Here is a 9309-nt window from a genome sequence, read left to right on the forward strand (position 1 = left end):
AAGCGCAATTCTAAAGGATGATCCTGTACGATTTGTACCTAATACGTTGTTATATTCTAGTATATTTTTTGTTTTGATAGTGTAGTGGTTAGGTTAAGGGTGTCAGAATTACCAAGTATTGCTCTCTCGAAAGTGTACTCACGCAACACCAGACGGATGTGTCAGTCAGCTAGATCCGCCCAACCTTTGTCCCCAAAATAGAATAAGGATAACATCCTATCACTAAGTTTTTCGCAAATTTTCCAAAGCACATGGCATATTGCTTATTCTCTCACAAACATGACACAATACCTCATAAAAATGTAGAAGAACATTACATACGCCATTGTTCCTATCTTGTATGGTCACATTGCACTCTCGAACAGAATAGGTAAGAAAAAATTAAAAGAAATATAAAAGTGAATTCTTAAGATTACCATAAATTTACATAAACTGACTTGAGTAAAGAATACAATGAAATTAACGACGAGAGTCTTATGTAATTTACACAATAAACTTCAATCTACAAGAAAAGAACTCAACCTAAGAGCTGGCTAACCTCTGTTCATTGCACAAATGAAATATAGATAAAATCATTATTAAACTACTGTATTTACTCTACACTAGACTACCTCCGCAATAGTATATATATATATATATATATATATATATATATATATATATATATATATATATATATATATATATATATATATATATATATATATATATATATATATATATATATATGTATGCGTAAAAATCACAGGAAAACGTGATGCTCAGATGCAGATGAACCACAGGGAAATTGAAAATACAAAATCTACAAATAAGTCCTGACTAGTTTCATGATACTTCTTCAAAGGACTGATTTATTGAGAGAGGTTTCTTTACATTTTATAGGGAAAGTAAACGTACGAACATACATATAGAGGCTTACAGAACAATGACACTCCCATACCAGGTACCTGGGCTGTGATCAGGTGTTTACTGGGCGGAGATCCAACCTCATTAGACACCTGCCAAAAAGGGTCATTTCTGGTGACAGGTTAATTCTTATTTTCGACTTTCAATGCAGTTTATTTATATGAATAATGGTAGCCTTATATATATAAATACATAAGCAAAACTTTATGTATATGTAAAACAAATCTATATATAAATATATAAAAAGACATACATACGTATACACAGACAGGCATTCATACACAAACATGCATAATGTATGCATAGGCATATACATACGTGTACACATACTGGTATACATATACAGACATATACATAAACTTACATATAAATGTTTATACACATGATTAACATGTATATATGTATACATACAGGCATACACACACAAACACACACACACACACACACACACACACACACACATATATATATATATATATATATATATATATATATATATATATATATATATATATATATATATATATATATATATATATATATATATATATACATACATGTACAAACACACACACACACATATATATATATATATATATATATATATATATATATATATATATATATATATATATATATATATATATATATATATATATATATATATATATATGTATACATATGTGTGTGTGTGTGCGTGAGTGTGCGTGTGTGTATGCTGTACATCCATATATAAATGCATCCATATATCTGTCCAAATAAACAGTAGATTTTATTTTTATATAGAATTTTCCACAGGATACTCATGTCACGACAAGTCGAATGTTTGCCTATATTTCTAATCGGTATTGAGGATTGAACACAACCAAAAGGAATTTATCATTTTATTAATAACAGAATCATAAGAGCATGCAAATTGATAAAGCTGTTTGGTTCTGTTCTTTCAACTTTCTGTTAAAGAAATAAAAAAACAGCGAAAAGATTTGAGACGAAAACAAATGGCTCTTTTGCCTAAGGAAGTTGAACAATGACGAATGAATAATGGCAGACCAGCATTCTGCACGCAAGAAGATTTATTTATTTTTTCTTTCATGGTGTCCCGTATTAAAGATAGTGTCCTACGATGAGAAAACGTTGAGCAAGTCAGAGTTAAATGCTGGTTTTATTTATATTTTTCATTGTTTAGAGAATCAGTATAAATCCATAGTAAGGGCTAAATATACTATATTTTTTATAAGTACAGCACAAATGTGGAAAATATCAAGAGAGAGAGAGAGAGAGAGAGAGAGAGAGAGAGAGAGAGAGAGAGAGAGAGAGAGAGATCCACCCAATGGGTTGAGAGTCAATGCCTAAAGGCTAAAACCAAAGTCAACCAATGGACCTTGCAAATAAAACGAGTAGGATTGGAAACAGGAAATGTGTTCCCCTATTTAGGATGTACCAACTGTGTGTTACACAATTGTACATAACTATTTTGTATATATTATGCTTGTATCTGCGCTCTTCCCTCGCACTAAAAAGAACCTGAATGATCATGTCTCCGTTTTGCCCTGTAACATTTGTCTGTCTCTCGAACAGGTCATGTCCTGTTTCCTTGAGCTTTTGTATATAAAGAAGAGTGTTCCTTAATAAATAACTCAGTCGTTTCCAATCTGCCTTTGAGTTCACATCCTCTCTCGGCCCGTCACATTGGTGACCCCGGAAGTCGACTCGCTCCCACCGCCTTCCACCCCCACCACCTCGCCCCTTCATCGTTGGTACTATGGCGGACTCTACGGCAGTTGGTGCTGCGGCCGCGCCATTCAAACTTTCATCGTTGGCCAGCGGAGAGGCATTTGCTTGGTTTCAGCGCGCAGAAGTCCAGTTTTGTATCAGGGGCGTGACTCGCTCAACCACCAAAGCGGATTATGTTCTCGCGGCGATACCCGAGGACACCTTCCCAGAAATATCCGACTGGCTTTGTGAACAAGGAGACACCCCAATAGCGTATGACGACCTCAAATCATACCTTCTGCAGCAGTACTCGCTGTCGCAAGCCGCCCGTATAGCAAAGCTTTTTCAGCTCTCGCAACAACCGTTGGGGGACCAAAGGGCTTCGCTTGCCCTCAGGGAAATGACCAGTATCGCTCGCCTTCAACCTGCCGCAGACGGCTCTCCTCGTGAGGTTAACCTACTCCGTGCCCTTTGGATACGCCGTTTACCTGAACCTGTGCGCGCTGCCATACCCGATGTATATAGTTTACCCATAAAGGACTTGATGACCAAAGCGGACGCCCTTATGGACAGCCACTTCAAGACCTCCATCAACGCCTCCACCCCTGACGACGAGGATGCCTATTCAACGTCAACCGAAGCTGACATGAATGCCGTAGGACATACACGCCTGCCCCGTGACGTGCCGAAGCGGCGACAAAGCCGCCCACCACCCACCAATCGCTCGCGCCCCAACGAACGACCTCTACAACCACTTACTACCTCCCATCCGCCGCAGTTTTGCTACTACCACTTCAGATTCGGGGCAACCGCGAAGAAATGTGCCAAAGATTGTCAGTGGCCAAAAAACGTGTAAGTAGGCCATCGCTTGTGGCGGTGGCCTCCCATGTTTTTAATCTTTTCTTTTTACAGGATGCAAGAACGGGCGTGCGATTTTTGGTAGACACAGGTGCTTGTCGTTCTCTTTTGCCAAGGAAACTCTTCAAGGCACAACGTAGTCTGTCTACATCTGCCGACGTCCGCTTGGTAGCTGCCAACGGATCTTCGATACCCACCTACGGTTACGAGAACCTCACATTATCGTTCGGAAACGGTAAATTCAATTGGAAGTTTCTCGTTGCTGACGTCACAATGCCAATCCTCGGTGCGGATTTCCTCTCTCATTTCCACCTTCTGGTCGATGTCGCCCACAGACGATTGGTCAACGCAGACTCTTACTTGTCGACCCCTCTTCAACCCGTCCCCTCTAACCTCGCTCTCCACATCAGCGCACCCACGGATGCCTACGCCCACCTCCTCACGTCGTACCCGGAAGTTTTCCGTCCAGAACTTCGCCAAACGCCCACGGTTCCTGCCAAGCACGGTATTTATCACCATATCAAGACGACGGGACCCCCAGTCTTCGCAAAATTCAGACGTCTGGCACCGGAACGATTGGCAGCCGCCAAACAGACGTTCGCCGAAATGGAGAAAATGGGCCTTTGCCAAAAGGCCTCCAGCCCATGGTCGTCACCCTTACACATAGTTCTGAAGAAAGACGGCTCCATCCGTCCGTGCGGGGATTACAGGCGCCTGAACATGCAAACAGAACCGGATCACTACCCCCTCCCAAACATTGCCGACGTGACCTCCTACCTGCACAAAGTGAAGGTTTTCTCTACGCTCGACCTCTTGAAGGGGTATTATCAGGTGCCTATGAACCCAGAAGACATCCCCAAGACCGCCATCACCACTCTGGTTGGCACATATACCTTCAATTACTCCTGTTTTGGTCTTCGTAATGCTGGGGCAACGTTTCAACGTCTCATGGATGGCATCTTAGGGGACCTCCCTTTCTGTGTATTTTATGTGGACGACATACTTGTGTTCTCCTCCTCAAAAGAGGAACACCTCCGTCACCTGCGCCTCGTGCTCGACCGCCTGCAACAAAATGGCCTTGTAGTCCGGTACGACAAGTGTACCTTTGGCGCCAACGAAGTGTCGTTCTTAGGGCACCATATCACTCCTGAAGGAGTCCATCCCCTCCCTGAGAAGGTAGCAGCCGTTCAGAATTTCCCCACGCCCTCGACCGTCAAAGCTCTGCAGGAATTCTTGGGCATGATCAACTATTATCACCGTTTTCTGCCAGCCATTGCCGCCACTCTTGCTCCCCTCTACGCCTCCCTCAAGGGCAAGCCAAAGGACCTGAAGTGGGGTCCCCTTCAAGAAGCAGCCTTCTGCAACGCAAAGAAGGCCCTATCAACTGCTGCGGCTCTCACTTTTCCTATCCCACACGCCCCTCTTCTTCTCTCCACCGATGCCAGCGACGTCGCTATTGGTGCAGTACTCGAGCAGGTGGTCAAAAGCTCGCCCCGCCCATTGGCCTTCTTCAGCAGAAAACTGTCCAAGGCAGAATCGGGTTATTCTACCTTCGATCGAGAATTGCTGGCGGTGCACTTGGCTGTCCGTCACTTTCACCATTTCTTAGAAGGTACGTCCTTCGTCATTCGTACAGACCACATGCCTCTGGTGCACGCCTTCACTCGACAGTCTGACGCCTGGTCCGCCCGTCAATGCCGACATCTCTCCGCCGTGGCTGAATACAATTGCACCCTCCAATATGTCCCTGGGAAAATGATTCCCGTTGCCGATGCCCTGTCAAGAAACACGTTGGCTGCCATTCAACTGGGATTGGATTACAACGCCCTGGCTGAAGCCCAACGACAGGATCCAGAGTATCAAGCTTGTAGGACATCCTGCACGTCCCTCCGTTGGGAGGATTTTCCCCTCGAAGACTCCAGCACCACCCTCCTCTGTGACGTCAGTACTGGTAGACCGCGACCTTGGATTCCTGCTCCCATGCGCCGACAGGTGTTTGATTTCATCCACGGCCTTTCACATCCCTCGTGCCATTCTACTGCACAGCTGCTGCAGGCAAAGTTCATTTGGCACGGCATTTCTAAGGATGCTAAGAATTGGGTCCGGGGCTGTGCTTCTTGCCAAACTTCCAAAGTACATCGACACACGGATTCAGGAGTGGGCACCTTTCCTCAACCTCAGCGTCGTTTCGCACACATTCACGTCGACGTTGTAGGCCCCCTACCCACATCACAAGGACATCGTTACCTGTTTACCGTCATCGACCGCTCCACTCGTTGGCCTGAAGCCATTCCCATGGAAACTGCAACGTCCGCCTCATGTACATCTGCCTTACTCTCTGGATGGATTTCAAGATTCGGTATCCCTGAGCATATTACTTCTGACAGGGGAACAACTTTCACCTCTCAATTATGGACGTCATTAGCGAATCTCCTGGGCATCACCCTACATCAGCCAACGGCCTACAACACCGCTGCCAATGGAATGGTTGAACGTTTTCATCGCACCCTCAAAGCAGCTTTTATGTCCCGATGCAAGGATTGCAACTGATTTACTCAGCTTCCCTGGGTCCTCCTTGGACTAAGGACCACTCCTAAAGACGCCCTCGACGTCTCGGCAGCCGAAATGGTGTATGGCGACCCGTTGGTCGTCCCTGCCGAATTTTTTCCTTCTGCAACCTCCTCCGACGATCTCCAGCGCATAGGTCACGCCGTGGGAAAATTTACTCCGTGCCGCCAGACTTACAAGCCCCCAGCGAAGCATCACATACCAACGGACTTGCACTCTGCAACGCACGTCTTCCTGCGCAACGACACCAGCAAGCCACCACTAACACCCCCTTACACGGGCCCTTTTCTTGTGATCCGACACAGTCCGAAAGCACTCCTCCTAAACATTTGGGGCAAAGAAGACTGGGTCTCCATTGATCGTCTAAAACCTGCTTATCTTCTGCCAGATGACCCGCCTACAGTTCGCCTCTCTAGATCAGGGCGCCCTATTTAACATGTACAGTATGTTATTTTTAGGGGGGGGGGGAGCCATGTACCAACCGTGTGTTACACAATTGTAAATAATTATTTTGTATATATTATGCTTGTATTTGCACTCTTCCCTCGCACTAAAAAGAACCTGAATGATCATGTCTCCGTTTTGCCCTGTAACATTTGTCTGTCTCTCGAACAGGTCATGTCCTGTTGTCTTGAGGTTTTGTATATAAAGAAGAGTGTTCCTTAATAAATAACTCAGTCGTTTCCAATCTGCCTTTGAGTTCACATCCTCTCTCGGCCCGTCACAAGGGTATTGGAACTCTTCTACCATACATTTGTTTGTTCAGCTTTTGTAGAAAAGAGAAATGTTCTCTCAGTAGAAATGTAGTTTCAGTTTTATTCCCATTTTTCCTTCTATTTGGGGATATAAAATTGAGTATTCAATGTTTTTTATATATTTAAATATAATAATAAACCTCTAACACATGTTCCTAAACATAAAGTGATGCATAATTTTTTGTTGATTTTATCTTAATTTAGGTACAATGTTTTTAAGATTTGATATTCAAATGCAAGTTATTTCCAATTGAACTGAAACCTGCAAGAGGAAGAAGAAAACGACTAGTAATGATACAAATATAGCGTTGATAATAATAATAATAATAATAATAATAATAATAATAATAATAATAATAATAATAATAATAATAATAATAATAATAATAATAATAATAATAATAATAATAATAATTTCTTGGTTAGTTCTGGAGGTAGACACTATATAGCATAGAATAATACATGGCAAAGACGTAACTGAAACTGATGAAATAAAAGACAAAATTCCAGATAAACTGTTGATCAAAAGAATTGTACAAGAAACGCTAAAGAGACTAGCTGAGAGGTTGAAACTCCATTTTGCAGCCAAAGAATGAAGCACCAATCAGAGGACATTAGAGAGTTATCAATGTGGCTGATCGCTATGAGTCTAGACAATGAGAAAAGATTTCATTTGGAATTTGCTGGAAATTAAAATGTGGGTTGGAAAATAAATTATAACCTCAATGATTTATGTATTTAATTGTCTCTCCCATTGCTATTTTGTGTGCAATGCATTAAAACATTAGAGTCATTTATAGGTAATCACACAGTCCTATGTACAAACACTCACAGATACACAGACACGCTATTTGATTATATATATAAATTACACACACACACACACACACACACACACACATATATATATATATATATATATATATATATATATATATATATATATATATATATATATATATATATATATATATATATATATATATATATATATATATATATATATATAAAGTACCGGCTTTCTTCATTAATTAAACGGATCCATGTACATATTGTATATACCTAAATAAATAACTAATGGTAACCTTCTTTCGTAAACTACAAAATTCTGAAATTAAGTAAAAATATAGCTCTCTAGTATCCTTGTGAAACCTACCTTCTGATTCCCCCTCCTGTCTCTTTCTCTTTACTCCCCGTCTCTCCCTATCCCCACCTAACGTTTACCTTTGCTCTGGCTTATTTGCCACTTGTGTGTCTCGCCCCGGCTCCTGCCTCGTAAACACTCATAAAGAACTTCTCTGTATATTGTGAGTAAGGTTATTATATCATATGGTATTTTGGATTTGGTATTGGGCAGAATATTAAGTTTTTTATGTTGGTTATGTTAATTAATTGGTAATATTTTGATATGTGAAGTTTTGTTAATTAAATGTAATTGTTTTATTGTTTTTTCCATATAACCTATTGTTAATTTTGTCGATTTAACTTGAACCTTGACAATTGGGGGCCTGTCCGGGATCTACTTAATTTAAAATTAAATTCTGCCCAAATCCATTTCAACGTAACCTTTTTTTTTATTCTGATCGTGGTATATGATTATCATATGTTGAGTATTAATGTTACAGTGCGCAAGTAATTCAGTTATGTTTCAACAGTGATACTGTGATCCTTTTAGAGTAAGATTTATTTTTAGTGCTAACGAGGTATCTCTATTGTTCTGTCCGCAAGCCACCATCGACTTAAGTGTCTTTAAACTTTAATTACGGTTGTAACTAAGCCAATATAGTTTATAATCGGGTCTTGAGCAATGATTAACCACCTTCGTTGTATTTGGAGTATTCAGCGGAAAATCTTAAGGTAACATATTTCGCTTAGCGGCCGTCGACATAGGTAGTTGTGTAAATGCTCGTTATAACTAATTATCCTTGTTCGAAGCATTCTTTTCCGAGGTGTTAACTTCAGAATTCGCTTTCAAGTTTCCATTGTGCACATTTATTATGATTTCAAGTGTTTAACACAGTATATGGTGTAGACTATATATCCTACTTTCAGAAGTAACAATTGTTTACAAGGTGTTACTAACAGGTAGACGTCTCTTAACTCAAAATGCCGCTCTTTAGTGTTGATGATTTTCACAGTGACCCAGAGTCACACCTGACTTCCATTGTTGTCGCTAATAAGAATGAACTTTTGTTGTTAGCAGCTAAATTTGGGGTAGCTCTTCCTCCCAATGCAAAGAAGGATGTAGTACGTAATTACATAGTACAGCATTGTATAAGTGAATACCTAGTGGATAGTTCTGAGGGCAGCAAATGTATCGTAGACGTGGGTGATAAATCGTCGGATGTAAAATATATGAAGCTGGCTATTCAGTTAGAGCAAACGAAAAGGAAATAGAAAATCAGGCTTTATTAGAAAGACAACAAAAGGAATTGGAGTTTGTTCAAGCTAAATTAGTCTATGAAGCTCGTGTAGCTCATCATGTGGAAGAGAGTAAAATTAGGTTAGC

The sequence above is a fragment of the Palaemon carinicauda genome, unplaced genomic scaffold (genome assembly GCF_036898095.1).
Source record: "Palaemon carinicauda isolate YSFRI2023 unplaced genomic scaffold, ASM3689809v2 scaffold397, whole genome shotgun sequence".
NCBI classification, from domain to species: domain Eukaryota; kingdom Metazoa; phylum Arthropoda; class Malacostraca; order Decapoda; family Palaemonidae; genus Palaemon; species Palaemon carinicauda.